Here is a 16,929-nt window from a genome sequence, read left to right on the forward strand (position 1 = left end):
GTGGGATCCACCAAGAGAACAGCAGAGCCTTCTGTGGAGAGCTTTTACCTTGAAAGCAACAGCAGCGCCTTAACAAGTTTCAGACAAATGAAGAGGGAAAAGGTGTGTAGATTTGGCCTCATGGGAGCAATCTTAACTACTTTCCTGCACTTCGTGTCCCTGATATTATCAGTCATAAGAAGTGGTCGACGTTAGCAGAGTCTGGGAACTTTCCTCCAGCTCCTTACACATGAAAATATTAATCATCCTGGGTGTAGTCAGCCCCCTTCCCCAGCTGATAATTTACTTCAGTTTTGTTTTGGAATATAATGTTTCCAGCAGTTGCAGCTACAGCTAGACCTGGGTCTGATCCCCTGGATTGTTTTTCAGCTGCACTGGAGAGTGACTGTACAGTTGGCTCTAGCGTGGCTGTTCTTGGGCTGTGCCTTCCAAAGGACTGAACTTCATTCCCATCCCTAAGCAACCTTCAGCTATTGGTGTGCTAGCAACTGTGGTTTTATTCTTTTTGCTTGAAAAATATTGAAGCTTTAGGTTCTCTTCTCTTTTCTGCAGAGGATGCTTTCTAAAGCCTGAAGATTTTTCCAACTAAACTGAAATCCATCGCAGTAGTGTTCCTGGTTTTTGTTGTTGTTGGGTTTTTTTGTTGTTGTTTTGTGTTGTGTTTTATGATGATCTTCTGAATTTCAGGACTATGCCACCACTTGTGTGCAAGTGTTCTAAAATATTTAAACATTTAGAAAGATGGACTTACTTTGGTCTCAAAATGGCAACCTTTACATAAACAATAACAGTATTCTGGAGAAAAAGCATCAGGTGAAAGGATTTTATACCATACTGGGATTTTTTTTGTTTTGTTTGCTTTTGTGCTGCAGAACAGTCTCAGATGTGGAGCAGTAGTCCACTGTATGAGGTACTCTGTGTACGCAAAAGGAAAAAGCAGGTCTTGATAAACTCAGCATAGCTTACTGAAATCCTAAATAAAAGAAAATGTCTTGTGGGGACAACTTCTGTCCTCATTTAGAAACAGTGAATTCATTGTGATCTGTTACCAAATTTGGCCTTAGAAATAGTCCATGTATTTTGTCTGTATATGTCTAGTTTATGTATTTTAACTGTGTTTACTTGACCATAAAGGCAGAGAAATCTTCCTCTTGAACTCAGTGGAAGTGTCAGCTCTGACCTCTTTTAGAGAAGAAACAGACCAAAAAAGGTGATTGTTTTCTGACTTGAATTCTCTTGTTATTTCTAAGTCAAATTGTGATTCTTAACTGCCCAGGGTATAATTGGATTGCATACATAATTATTTTTTGGAGGGAGGAAGCTCACAAAGTCCACAAATCAATTACACTCCTGTGAATGCTGAGGGAAATGTAAATCTAGAGAAGTCAATACACTCTGCGCTCATTGCTCATTTTTTTAAAGACTTGATTGCCTCCAAAACTTCTCAAATGCATATCACAACAGGAAATTGGTGTGTGAAAATAAAATATGCGGGAGTGACATGACCAAAAATGAAACTGTGGCAAAAAGCAGCAATAGAGGTAAAAACTGTAAAAATATGAGCAGGGACTGTGAATGAGAATGAGGGAAGGAGTTGAATGAAGTGCAAAAGAACTCAGCTATTGCTTTTAAAAGTGGCATTTTTTCAGCATTTCCAAATCTGCATACTTACTGAAGGGAAGCCCCCAGACACAGGACAAACAATGAAGACTGTTGATGAAAAATTCAGGGACAGTTGGGAGCTAGACCTGCTGTGGGATTGCTTCACTGCCCTCAGTCCGACTTTTCCAGTCTGCAGCAGTTGGATATGAGCCTCTCTCTGCACCAAGACTGTTGCTAACAGCTGGAGGGACGCCCTTCCCCCTTCCTCTCCTTTTGCCAACAGAAGAGTCAGTTTTAAATTTGTCAAATGTGGGTGAGAGAGGAAAAAAAAACATTTTCACTATTTCTAGGCTGACATATAGGTGACTAAACTGGGAATCTTTTTTATTTCTAGCAGAAAAACATAGTGACCAATAAATAATATCTTGGAATTAGAAGGAATTTTGCTCCAAGTGCCTCCTCCGGAGCAGAGCTTTGCAGATGCACCAGACTCTGAAGCAGTAAATTAGAAATATGATGAAAGAGTAGAGTTTTGCAGAAAACCAGTTAGATAGAGAATGATCTGACCATTACTGATTTCAAACAGATATATGATATGGTGGTGTTTCTGAAGGCTGAGAGAAAGGTAACCTGCCAGTTCCTTCAGCTGAGGATTAGTGATGGCAAATACCCCACCATGGAATGCAGAGGGGAAAATAAAAAAAACTTGCTGTGCTGTAACTCACCACTTGTGATCACATTAACACCATAGATTCTAATGCCTGCTAGACAAACCTAGATCCATGGGTGAGTGATTCATAAAAAAATAGGACTATTTTTCTTCGTTTTTCTTACAATGACTCATCTCTATGCTTAACATAGTCTTCTGGGGGAACATTCACTTTTTTCTTTAATTAATTTACAATAGAATTCTTTGTTTTCAAGTTCCAAAGCAATTTGTGGAGGGATTTGAAATGAACTTGTAAATGGATATGAAGCCATTAGAAAGCATATGACATTCAAAATTCAAATTGGTAAATTAAGCATCGAGGTCACAGTATAGCATATAATTTTTTAATGATGACATGCATTATTTTTAAAATTACAGTTACTATCAGAATATTAGTAATTATACAGACACATCTTCTGTGAATATTCTATAAAATCCATTCAGAAGTTTAGTTTTGGCACATATGTGTTCTTTGTTACAACAATCATAAACTCACTTGTTCTGAAGTCAGAAAGAAAACTTGGTGACATCTAGTGTACCCCTTTGTATAGCATTGCACGTAGGCTCATTAGTGTTTCACTAAGGTGAAGTTTCCTCTGTGACTGTAGCATATCTTTTAGGAAGACAGGCTGCCTTAATGTCAAGACATGCAGCAGAGCAAAAGAATTAGAGGCATTACCCTGCCTTTGAGAGGCTTCACTTCAAATTTACAATTTCTCACTTGGTAATGCCAGTGCATCCTCTTGCTTGGCATATTCAGGCTACAAAATGACCTGAGAGGCAGGCATGTTCTTTGGGAACAAACCACTCAATGACACCTGTGACATCCATCAGGTTTTAAAATAAGACCTGCACAGGACTAAAGCCAGTGTAGAAACCCACAAACCAAGGAGGCCTACACTTAAAACACTTAAAAAGTGAGTAATCCTCCCTAGTGAGTAAGGTTCCTGAGCAAGCACAGGCAAGAGACAGCGAGCTGAGCACAGGGTTTTGCAGGGTGTACTTTTTCTTTAGGACTTCTGGTACACTTAGCACTATTTTCTTTATTATCTTCAAGTTCTTTCTTTCCTTTTTCTGGTAACACAAAGCATTTCATATCTTTCCTCAAGAGACCTCCTTCCCTTGTTATTACTTCAACTTAGAAATATGAAATGAATGTTGCCCAAATTGTTGTACGTACCAAGTTACACTGAACTTCCAGAGGATCTTGGTATGTGTGGGAGGAGATAATTCCATTGTTTGGAGGAGAAAGTATTTTGGTAGCACAAAAGAGTCAGAGTTGATTCTTTGGCATAACTTAAAGCTAGTGTCAGCTGCAGGTCAAGACACGTATAAGGTTTTGTTAAATGATACTAATTTTACATTGCTATTTTATCCTTTGTGCTTTTACCATAAACTTGGAGTAGCTTGTAGACATCTCTAGCACTGGGATACCTATGCCTTCCTTCTCCTGTGATGCTTTGTTGCCTCTGTTGATTTAGAACTGCATCTGAGTTGTTATCCACCATCAACTTTTCTCACTCACACTTTTATTCATGCTTTAGGTACATTCGTCTATGGACACTGTAGATAAGTTATCTACTTTTCATAGACAAACATAACCCCTCCCCACCCCCCAAACTAAAACCAACATGTGAGCAGAAATATTGAAAAGGATGTGGCAAGTTGTTTTGCAGGATGATACCTATCCTGACAAGAAAAAAGTGCATGGAAGTATCTCTTTCACTGAAGCTCTCTGAATGAATCTCTTCTCTAGTATGATTGCTGTTCCTATTTTGCCTTGGCTTTACTGTATAAGACTGCATATGCTGTCTATATACACTTTTGGCATGTAAACACATTTTTATCAAAATAACTTCTGAAAATTTCTCAGACATTTGATATTAAACGTAAATGGAATTCTGAAATCATCTAAGCCACATCACATAAGAATCTGTGCCATAAAATACCTTAATATCTGTATCGTATCTTCTACAATTGATCTATTTATTGATGCTCATTCCATCACTATCTATTCTCTCTCAGTTCTGGAATAAACTCACTTAGATCCTGTGTTTGCTCCCTTTCATGTCAAAATAGGAAAAGTCAGAGTCGGAACACTAGAAGACATGTCCCTGTTGTACCAGCTTTGGTTTTATGGGAATCAGGTAACTGCAGAGCTCTACCACAGAGCTACAGGAAACTCACTTCTATAAGCTGGAGCAAAATTGCTTCCCATAGTCCAGGCCCTGAAATGAACTGAATATTCAGCAATGGATGACAGTTTTCAAGGTAGAGTCAGGAGTGGAGGGAAAAGATTGCAGGCTTTGCATCCTTGATGGATACCTTGAAGCAGGCAATGAAGACTGACACTATGTAGATGCGTGAATCACTAGTTTGGTTGTATGAATAATTGCCTGATCCAGGAAGCGTAGTTCAGTGAATAAACTTATAAGCAGAGTATTCATACTGCCAGTCCCATAAAACACTAAGCATATAATAAGTAAAACAGACCAAGCAAAGGACTGAAAAATCACTGCAATTTTGAATCCTGCTGCCTAAAATTTTCTTTGTGCACCTGCACTTTGGAAAATATTCAGGTTTATTTTCAGGTGAATACCGAAGAATAGCTCTGTATTCTTACTTCTTTCTTCTGTCTTATTCAGCCTAGCATGGACTTTCATGTTCTTTTGCACACAAAACCTGACAATTTTTTGGGGTATCCATAACCTCATACCTACACCACAGGCAAACACTGACCTTTATTTTAGCTGAAAATGGTGTCTAAAATCCTAGTTCCTTATGTTTCTTCTATATGTCTCATGGGCTTAAAATTTTATATATATGTGAAATGATGAATGTTTTTCATCCACCTTTCCCACTCAGAAGGTAACCTTGGAGACTGTATGTCTCTGTTGACAATGTTTAAAGGATATTTCATTCCTTGGGAAATTTGTCTGTAGGCAGATTATTGAAACACCTATCGTAATGCTTACCCTATCTCATTTGTGTATCAGTCTCAAAGCATGCAAATTATTACCTACATTGTTACTTAGACAGGCTAAGATGGTACTGGTCCTGTCTTGAATTTATTTCAAGAACCACTGTATGTTTTTTGGTGGTTAGAAACATGTTTATATTCAGATAAGTTAATGATTAGTAGTAGTGTGGGGTTTTCTTTAAGTAACCAAATGCCCCTGGACATTAGATACAAGAATAGGCCATCAGGGAAACCAGTGGAGCACTGCATACAAGCAGGTTATATGCTTCAGATTACCTGAAAACTAATGAATTACATGATGGGAAGGTACTGCCTGAAACTACTGTTCTCATCCAGTAATAGTCCTCAGTAGAATCAAGGACAACTCTACTAGAAATCTGTCCTGCTGCCATTGTAAAAGCCGAAATACATATTCAGGAGTGAAGATCAGCAGCAAAAAGTCATCTTCTTTTCCTCTAGCTATTCCTTGGGACACCATTCTCAGCAGTGTTTCTTCATAGTTCTCAAGGGGGACATGCAGATTTACCTCAGCCTTTATCAGGCTTATGTTTACATTTACAGATTACTTTCCCCCCCCCTTTTTTTCTGGTATCACTTTTTTTCCCAACCTCCTCCATCATGACCCCTCCTTTAGATAAAATATTCCTTGATTTTATATGGTCCTTACAGAGCCATGGCAAAGGAGCATTTAGATATAAATAGTATTGGAAAGCAGGACGGTTTTCTATCCATTTGTTTCTTTGCACTGTGCCTGCTAAGCTGCTTTCCTGCCTGAGGGAGTCTGGTGTTAGACCTCTGGAAGAACCAGCTTCGCTTAGCCAGGTTTCCTATGGAAACATGACTTCCCCAAGGAGACGGGGAGAGATAGCTGGTGAAGTAGAGAAACCATGCTATTATCTGCTGGAGTGACTCAGAGGAGTGACAAGTGCTGCTGGTAAAGCACTTTGTCAGCTCAGATGTGCCCTGTTGGTGGCTGTCCTTGCATGCATCCTGTAGCAGGAAAACTGTCCTGCTCTCTGAACATGTCCACGATAGCATCCTGCACTGGGGAAGCGCGTCGCTGGCATGTGTGTGTCCGGTAAAGATGCAGCAGCCTGCTTTTGGAGAGACCTTGTGCACTTGCAGAGACAGAGCAGAGCTTTAGCACTCATCCAGCGACAGAAGGGACAGAGTGGCTTCCCCACAGTGGGTGTCCTTTCTGCCCTGCCATCTCCTTTTCCCACTTAATTAGGCTTGCTCATGGGTACTGAATATTTTCTGGTTTTGGGTGCTGGTATTTCAAGACATTGTCAAGACCAATAAGATTCTGCATCTGCTTTGTTAGCCTATCCTGTAACTTCCCTTGGGGAGTAAAGACAGAATTCCATTGGAGATTTGCCTTGCAGCCTTACTGTTGGAAGTTGGTCAGGGCTCAAGGACATTTAGAGCTACATATGGGAACCTGGGGATATAATGAAATGGTTGTTTCTGTATTTCCCTGTTTGTATTAGCATTAAAAATACCAATGTCTTGTTATTACGTACCCTCCTTGTGTTCCTTCTGTTGTGTCTGTCACTGTTTATATTATTTGTTCTTTAAATATAAGAAATTAATAAGTTTTGTAGGACTCATTTTATTCTTCCAGGAAGGCAGTTTGTGTCCAGCTAATAGAATTATTTATCATAAGGGTTATGTAGTCTCTTTAAGTACCTAGTTTCAAAGTATGGAAGTTTTATCACACTGAACGGCAATGTCCCAGGCTGAAGGCTACAAGAACCATGGCTGCTGCTCTCTCTTTGTGCCTATAGTATTGCAGCCGGCACTGATAACTAACAGCAACCAGGAGGTAATAAAACACATAAGAAGAAATGAAAGCTGTTCTTGAGACAGATTTTGAAGGAGAGGTGGTTTTTCCTTACCGTTCTAACTTTTCTTCAGTAACAACGCATCTTTCTAGATAGTTCATTAAACTAAAAATGTCCTAAATGGTCAAGCTTTTGGGCCCTTCAGGCATGTGAGAGATCCTTAATGACAGGCTGATTTTTACTGTTGGTGACAGAAGAAAGCAGGCATGGGGCTGCCAAAAAGGTAAAGACTGAAATCACATGAACCCACATAGTTACATAGGAATAGTTGATCTTTCTAAATGCTCTTCCCCTGTGTTATTGGTACAAACTCATATCTGAAGAAGTTGAATTATTCAACTCTGTATGTGTTGCAGGTGGATCCAATAGAACCACACACCTAACGGATAAGGCTGTTCAGACATAGCTACATTAACAGTAATGAACTGCTATGGCTAATGACCGATTTCTGGTATCCATTGCTCAGCCTCCCCTTCTCTGCGGTGTTACTTCCTTCACAGCCACAAGATAACATCTAGACATACACTGAAGTGACAACCACACGAACCACAGGAACAGAAATACAGCCAGTTTCAAAGATAGGAATTTTAATATATGAGCCTTTAAAGGATCATGATTCCCATCAGCAAAAAATCCAGTGCTTTATGAAGGAATGATTTTGTTCCTAAAGTAAAGCATACAGAAATCCAACTAACCACCAGTTTCATGAATTCTTAACAAAACTATCAAGTCAGAAGTAATTTTCTATTTTGTTAGGCTAATTCTGAACCACCAAAAAACTCACCCCAAAAGCCCTAGAAAAAAACAAAAGATAGATTTTTGACAGAATCACAGAATCACATCATGGTAGGGGTTGGAAGGGACCTCTGGAGATCATCTTGTCCAGCCCCCCTGCTTGAGCAGGCACACCCAGAGCAGGGGGCACAGGAACACGTCCAGGCGGGTTTTGAATGTCTCCAGGGAAGGAGATAATGTTGAAAAAATTCTAATTACGCCAAGAATTCTAAAAAAGAGGGTCATGTCAGGGGCAATTCTGTTCCTAAAGCAACATTTATGAAAAAGGTTTTCAAAGAAACAACAACAACAAAAGCTATTTCAATATAGTGTTGGCTTAGCAGCTGAATAACTTCTGTTGCCTTTGCCTCTATAAAATGGGTAATTCCTCTACAGGTTTGCTATGCAGGCTATGTAACCTGGTGACATGTCCCTAGATTCAGAAGAGTAACACCTGCTCACACTACCTATCTTTCAAACAAGGAGCACGAATGAAGCTGAATGGATAAATGGACTTGATCTCATGTCTGTGAAAGGCTACTCACCAGCTGGGCGACCAGACAGTAGTTTTGGGTGATACATATCTGTCAGCTGTGAACTCTACCATCAGATGAACTGTCTGTTAATTACATATAAGCATGTAAACAAATATCAGATGACTGTAGACTTAAATAATTAATATTGAGCAAGGCAAGATTCAGACAAATGGCTTTCATGTGAAAGGTTACAGAATTCATGTAAGCCAAAAGAATGGTTGTCCTACAGGATGCTGGTTCAGTTTGTTTGTCTTTTTCCCTTTTAACTGATGGGCAGAATTCCTGGAAAGCTTACACTTTTCAGGCGTTTTAGAAAAGCTGGTGTTTTCTAACACTGACCAATTTTTTCCTTTTCAAAATTACAGCAGTTCCAACACTTGACTTATCTTGTTTCAGTTTTTAAGAAATAGTTCTTGCATTATCACCAAAGCTATAGGCTGCATTTCTTGTATGCATGAAAAAGAAAAAAATATAGGAACTGATTTTCTTTCTTTTACTGACCATCTATTTCCTTGACTATTAATACTTTCCTTTGAAAGTTAAGGAAATACATTTTCCTTTTATAGAAATCCATATGTTAATTAAGGCACTGCTCTAGAAAGAAGCTCTTTCTCTACTGTAAAATTCCAAAGCAATTTCTCCATCAGAGCGCTCACTTTTGGAAATTAATTCTACTTACATGCCTAGGAAACTATTCAAGGTATAACAGTCCTCTAGCCAACAAACTTGACAGTATCTATTTAAATATACAAACAAAATATGTTCCTGGTGAGAAAACAACTTGTTTGCTAACTTTTATTCTGGAATACATCTTTCCACTTTGTTATAATCCTCCTTTTCAAAAACAAAGGATTATGATGCTCATACCAGAGACAGGCTGTAGTGATTCAGACACACAGGCACAATGCTTAGAGTGGGCTATCAAAGAATTATTGACATTCACCCTCTAAGTACTCTAAAAATAAACCAAGTTTTTTTGAAGTTACTCATAAACAGCTTCCACTAGGGCTTCAGTTAACATGAACTCACAAATATTTTAAGTTCCAGATATGTGAAAATGAGTCCAAAATTTACTATGAATGATGAATTTTATGACTTAGATATGGTTGAACTTGAAAGAAAGCATATGTTATTGCTTAGTGTTGTTATTGTTACTTCCATCAGTAGCAAACACATCCAAATTTGGATATACAGAATTATTTTGTTTCAAAGAAAGAAGAGAAGATAGAAAGAGTGAGCACTGAAAACTGGTCCCCAAACCCAAAATCCTAACTAGTAAAAACCTGCTTTTAGAGAATATCGTATACTAGTGTTCATTTGAAATGAACAGTGTAAATCTGACTAGAAATAATTGTAGATGATGTAGTATGCTATTTAAAATGTGCTATTGCCTAGATCTGTGGAAATATGATGGGATAGATTATGCTTTCAGTGATGTGAGACTAGAATAGTATTACTTCAGCCTGCAAAAAGCTGCCAGAAGCGTGGATGTGTGTGTGCAAGAACAACATCGAGCTCACTGGCTCACGGACCTTGCCAACGCTGAGCTGTTTCTTAAAGATTTTCTTTTATTGTGCTATGACTGGCATTGCTCCACATGTGATAGCTACAGATGGTGCTTTTGTACAGACAAAGCCCAGCATTCTTGGGCAGATTTATTACCAAAATGCTTATACATGAACAAAGAAAAGCTAAACATCAGACACCCTTTTCCCTGTGGTTTTGTTTTGTTTCTTGCATCACACACATTGCCCAAGCACAGCTATTTGTGTGGCTTGTCTACACCAGTGCTCTGGGTGTAACACTGCGATTGCTAACTGAAAGGGAATTGCCACTTCAGGTAGCGGCACCAGAGTGGCAGCCATGGGGAGTAAATATGTGTGTCTTGCATGTGGCAATGAAGATAGCACACATGAAGAGACAGACCTCACCTCCAAGATGAAATCTCTTGAGAAGAGACTGTATGTCTTTCTTCAGCACACTTCTGGTACACTTCTACTTGTCTTGTTTGCAGAAAATACACTATAATAGCATTACTTTTGGGAAAAAGAAGAAAAAAAGACTGCAGACTGTGATTAAGAAGCTGAGTACAAAAAGCTGCCACAAAACACAAGGAATTAAGATTTGGGAATAAAATGATTGAGTTTTGAGGGCCTAAACTCTGGGAGCTACTCTCTGTCATTATGATGACAGTGGTTTTAGTCTTGACAGGGAGTGATAAAACTCAGCATGTATTATATGGGAAGAAATAGTATGGAATATACACTACTGAGTAATACTGTCATCTATTTAAAAGTCATATTTCAAAATCTAGATTTAAGAAGTTCTTTTTAGATAAAAATGCCGTGCCCATAAAATGTAGGGTAGGACAGATTGCAGGTTTAGTGGGCAAACTCTGCCTGTCCCCTGCTTCACAGTAATTTGCAGCAAAATCATCAGTTTGGGCTGTGCCTAATGTGTTTGTACAAGGGGAAAGACTAAGTAGTATAAAACCAATAGTAAACCTCAGCTTGTTTTTGCAGACTGTAGTACTGTTCTTTTGCTGTCTTAGTTCATGTATAATTTATTGCTTTCTTTTACATTGTAAAGCAAAAAGGTAAAACACATGTTCTTGAAAATGGGACACACTATTCTGTCTCCTTCTTTTCTCCACTATCTCCCCTCCTCTCTCCAGTCAACATTGGGATCCCAAATCACATTTATTCACTTTATCTCTTGGCTAAATCTGAAAGAAACCTGGGGGGGGGGGGGGGTGTTGTAAAAAAAATCTTGCTACCTAAGGGAATTTTCTTTGCTGAATATCAAAAGCCTGCAGCAAGCAATGAATGTGGGAGAGCTTTGAAAGAACAAGTCAGAGGAATCCTTTTAAATGGAAAGTTTAAGGGACTGCTATCGTGTGCTTTTACAGCATAACACACCCCCCACCCCCCCACAAAAAATAAATGTTGCTTTCTGTCTGAGGATTTTCTAGAAATGGTACTGGAAACCAAGAGGTGAGAAAAACAAAACCTCAAGGCTTCAAATCCAAAGGGACAACTACGAGTGAGTAACTTGACTAGTTTATAGAGCTACTCTCAAGGGGTTTCTCCATCAGATGCACCACTTCAGTTTATGCTACTGAGTAAGTTCTGTTCTGGCCATTAAGGTGAATGGGAGGTTGAATTTAGTAGGAACACAATCCTTCCAGGCTGAGTACTTTTAAATACCCCACCTCACCAGCTCTGAATAGCACTGAGTGCTATATTAACAAACATCTTCGGCTTCCTCTAATCCTAAAGGGAATTTCATATGTCAGTAAAAGCTCAGTGTATTTATTAGGGCTGTTCAATTTGCATTTGAGAAAAGAATTTCACAGCTATATTTCTAAAGTTTTTAAGTTGACTAAACAATGGCAGCCATTGTTGACATCAGGAAGCACTGTCAGCAGACCTATAGCAACCAGAGCTATATATTATGTATGCTGTGTAAACCTTTACTCTGATGCTAAATGACACTTTAAAATGCCATCAGTGTTATACCATATATTTCTCACAGAAGCTCCATTGTACACACAAAAGCCTTCAACAGCTTGCATTGCCATTCCTGGAATGGTCCTAGCCAAGACAATATTTTAGAAGTACATTTTACCAGTGACCAGATCTAGAGAGCTTAATAGCAGTAATTCAAGGGAGGCAAGAGTTAATGGAGATGGAATGGCATGTTTCCTGAATGGTTTCTGCCTTCTGCTATGGGCTATTTCACTCAGACCTCCCACTGAGTCAGTTCTCTATGACTGTGGGTTCCTTTTATTCTTTATTTAGAATCTACAGAACACTGAAAAGTCAGATGAAGTATCATCTCTCATTTTTCTCTCTGTCCTAGCATTATGAACCCATTCTGTATTTGGTCCCTTCTTGAAAACTCCTTTAAAAAAGCTCGTAATTTTTCAGTGGGATTTAAAGACCTGATGCTTTTACCATAACCAGCTGGTGCTGTTATAAGAGCAATTAAGACCTTCCTCCTGCAGACTTTTCTCCAAGCAGTGAAAAATAGGATGACTGCTGAGAACCTTAAGCCAGTGGAAAAACCTGCCAGGAAAAGTAAGGTGGTGGTGGTGAAAAAATGCACTCTGGAGGGAACCAGAATAAAAACTCAGACACAGGATGGAATCATAAATTCTTTATTCATTCCTTGAATCTGAAGAGACAGCTTAGATAATCTTCTAGATAGATAGCTGGCACTGTATATTTCCCTTCTCTAAAATAGTCTTCAATTACTCAATAGTGTAATTATGTATTCCTGAATAAGAACCACATAAGGAATCACATCCATTTATTCTTGGGTATAACCATACCAATATATGTTTCAAACATTGTTTCTAGGATTCAAAACAAAAAAAAAAAAGCTACATTAACATTTCAACATCTGAACTTTGAAGACATTTTATGTAGTATCATGAACATGCTTTTTAAAAAAATGACACATCTTCACCTTAGGACTGAAAGGAGTACAATGAAGAGAATGAGAAGAGTCTTAATAAGAACTATTCACTACCACTTTTTGGTCTACAATAACTAAGATAAGCTAAATCCTCTAGGCTCAAGTCATCCATCTCCCAGCCCATGTTCCTATCCTATAGATCTTCTACTCTGCCTCCTCATGCCAAATTGAAGCTTCATTTGCTGTCAAGCACACAGTGGAGGAGTAAATGAAGCTGCAGAAAGATATCTTGAGCAGGAACAAGTTAACACACACTATCTGGTCTGCTTTGAAGTCTGTTTGCAAGAATACAAAAGAGAAGGCTAAAAGTAGGACTGTGTGGCTTAACTGACCTTTGCTTTGGCTACCAAACAGAAAAATCCACTAAAGGAGGAAAACTGTATGGGTTGATTTAATAATTTCCCTGTCCCCATATTTTTACTCTCCAAAATAGCAACTGTTTGTCAAACAAAACATTCACTCTTTAACATCTACAAGAACAAGAAGAATCTGACTGGATATCTAAGGGGATTTTAATTTCACTGTGATCATTACCTTATGAGTTCTTTGTTTCCATGTCATACAGTGTGCTGTGACAGTTTGAGTGTATCCAGTTCAGAAACAAAATGAAGGGTCAGATTTGCCAGTGTGCTAGAAGACATGTAGTATTCGATAGGAGCACTCATCAAGGTTGTGACTGCCATCCTGATCTCTATGAAAACTTGAAATAGTATATAAAATTGACTGGTGTCAATATCTCCTTACTGTAAAGCATGCAGGGTTTTTAAGTTGATCAGTTGTGTTACAGAATTTAGGAGACTGGAGCAGGAGAGAAGAGATGACACATGACAGAGATATTAAAAACTAACAAATTTTGTGTTATCTGCAAAACTGCAAGCACAGAATAGATGAGAACGAACAATATTGAGAATGCTTCAAAAGGACTCATAGATAAATGATGGACCCTTTGGAGTATCTAGAGAACTTGTAAAAACAGCTTAAAAGGTAGAATGGAAAGAGGGAGGAATGCATATTGAATCATAGGGGAATTATACAACCTCCTGGCAAGAATCTCTTTAGAAAGCTTGCTTGGAAAATATCACAGAATTCAAATAGAAGTAAAATAGTCCTTTCAAACTAAAGTTTAATTTAACAACAACAACAAAATCCAAGCCACTTGAATGATCACAGAGGTAGTGGGCTGCTTCAGCCAATGCAATGAAAAATCAAGAACTATATGATATCCACAGAAAAATACTAAAAAAGACACCAGTTTCAATAAATAGGAAAATCCTCTTCAAATCATATTACCAGATCTGTGATTGGGTGAGACTTCTGTTTCCATACTTGGCAAAATATGTATCATTAGCCTTACAGCCTTATTCTTTAAGGGAAAACAAAATTATAACAAGAGGGATGTGATACTGTAAACAGTGGAAAGAGGGGAAGTCCATGAAAAGAGAAAGAAAAAAGAGAAAAAGAAGAAAGAACAAAAGAAAAAGAATAGGAACTGTCATGCTGGGGAAATAAGAGTTAATAAGCCATGGGTAGGGCATGGGAGCAGCCAAAGTCTGAGCATGGAGGTGATTGTTTCATTTGCCTCCAAAAAAGAAAATAAACTCTCTATTAGATCCCACCCCACCAAAAAGCAATAAAGTCCCAGTGGATTTTCTCCATTAAAAAAAAAGGTTTTGGAAAACATTTTTCAGCAAATCTCTACACTGTGTGTTGTCTGAAATGCTTCAGGGATGATATTATATTAGTTGGCAAACGACTGAGTACCCTCACTTACTAAAACACAGTGCACGGAGGAGTATGAAGACCAGAGATGCATAAATATCAGAAGGTATAAGAAACTGAAACTTAACTTCGAAATTAAGTCATTATGACTTTCATCTGAGTGTACAAATTACTTGCAAGACTCTGTTCTAGTAAAAAAAAAATTATTAAAATTAAATTAACCAACAGGGGAATAATCAGAGCGACACTATATATTGCTAAGAAGTATTTGCCATTGCTTTAAAAGAAGCAAGCGATAAGTCCCTCTAAATCAATGAGACTGACAAATGTCAGTAACACACAATCCTGTGAGAACAGGCAACTTCTTCAGAAATAGGACATATCTGAGAAACGCTCCAGTACACACACTCTGCTTTGCTGTCTGCCAGGCACGTACTGGGTTTGCTAAACAGAAATGATAACCTTTTGATACTTTTCACTTCTATAAATAAATCTGGCAGTAGATACTTCAGAGTTATTTTTATAGTGCATTTGCAAAAGGACTGTACAATTTAGTAAAAATTTAGTAAACTGCTTGTATTTAAAATATGACAAAAAGACTCCACAGTAGGCGCAGAGAAAATTCCTACCGTACAAGGAACTGGAGTGCTTAAACGCCTGACGAGCTGTTTGTGATTCAGTTCATATTCGCACTAGGAAGCAGGAAAGCTAAGAAAAAAGTTTTATCTTGGGAGATATAGCCTTAGGGACAGTGGTACTGTGAACTTGGCAACAGCTGGTTCAAGCACCCATAGGGTATTGTGTTCCTTCCTAGGCTGTTGTGACAGAGAGATGAATGAAGAGCATAGGCAGTCATCTAAGCCAGCAAGTAACAGTGAATTGCATCTGTAAGAGCATCTCTCCAAAGCTCATAAAAGTGGACACTAGAGGTGTGCCAAGAGCCCCATATTCCATCTGTGTATAACCTTCAGGATGGTGGCTCTGTTTACTTAGCTATCTATCCAACTGCTTCCATAGGCAAGAACTCTGTCTGGGCATAGGAGGTACATGCACTGATGTTGTTTGGAGAAAGAACAGTTCCCGCAAGGTATTCTCTGGGTAACCCTTGGCAGAAAACAGGATTCCACTCCCAACACCCCTGCCCCTACAGGCAGGCGTAATTTCTTATTGCTAAGGAGGAATTCAGCATCTGATGTGAAGAGGTTTTAGTTGGGGCTGTAAAATGTAAATGCATCAGACTTCTCTGGGTTTTAGACTTCTCATTCTGTTTTGCCTCTTTAAAGAGAAAACATCTTTCTCCAATTAAAAAAAAAAAAATGTTAACCCCTTTCTGATAAGAGTAGGATTTTATTCCTGTAGTGCACCCAATGCCTTTGCTAACTGATTCAACTGAAATTCAAGGAATTTTTCGGGTCCAAACAGGTAGAGGACTTTATAGGATCTCTCATGCTTAACTGTCTAAAGATCACTCATCTAGTCTTGGTTCCTGCTGTAGCTGCTAGGGAGATATGGTGACTTCCAGAGGATCACCCTATAAATGGCATAAATCATTCTTTCTGGTGTCTGTCTTTCTCTATTGAGTAAGGGTGACATGTCTACACTTGACACTGAACTTTAAGATGACGTGGCATGTTAGCTGCCAAAAAAACCCAAAAACCTGAGTGAAACTATAAGCATTTTTAGTTGCAGACTAAATAATAGATATCACTTTTACATTGGAATGATCCAGCATCTGTGTTATTAGCCAGGTTCCTTCTGAACACATTAACAGAAATTATTCCAGCTACTGAATTTTAGAAAAGACTTAGCTTATAATAATACCATTATTTTTTTACATAGCCAACAGAAATGTCTCCTATAATCCTTTCAGTTATTTAACTCTTGGTGGTGAACATCCTCTACTTCTAGATCCTTCCTCTTCAGAACTCCAGAATCTCTTGTGCAAAGGCTAAATCCTGATATTCCTAGGTCTTTTTTTATTGTTGGATTTTTAGGATGCTTGTTTATATTCATGGAGTTTGGTTTAAAATGGTTAATATACTTTGCCTTTTACCCCATATTGCCTACAATTAGCACTACAGTGGTAATCTTTTTCACTGCATACATACAGGCAAGAAAGCTCCCTCTTTCCTTGCAAAGAAAGAAAACTCATACTCAGTTTTGACCATCCCAAAGTGTGTCTAGACTCCAAAATTAACACTGTTGGTTTTTTTTCCAATATCTCAGACCTAGTTCACATCATCAGGTTCATTTGCAGGGGAGCTGGGGAGTCATTGGATTCAAGCT

Source organism: Phalacrocorax carbo, chromosome 2, assembly GCF_963921805.1.
Source record: "Phalacrocorax carbo chromosome 2, bPhaCar2.1, whole genome shotgun sequence".
NCBI classification, from domain to species: Eukaryota; Metazoa; Chordata; class Aves; order Suliformes; family Phalacrocoracidae; genus Phalacrocorax; species Phalacrocorax carbo.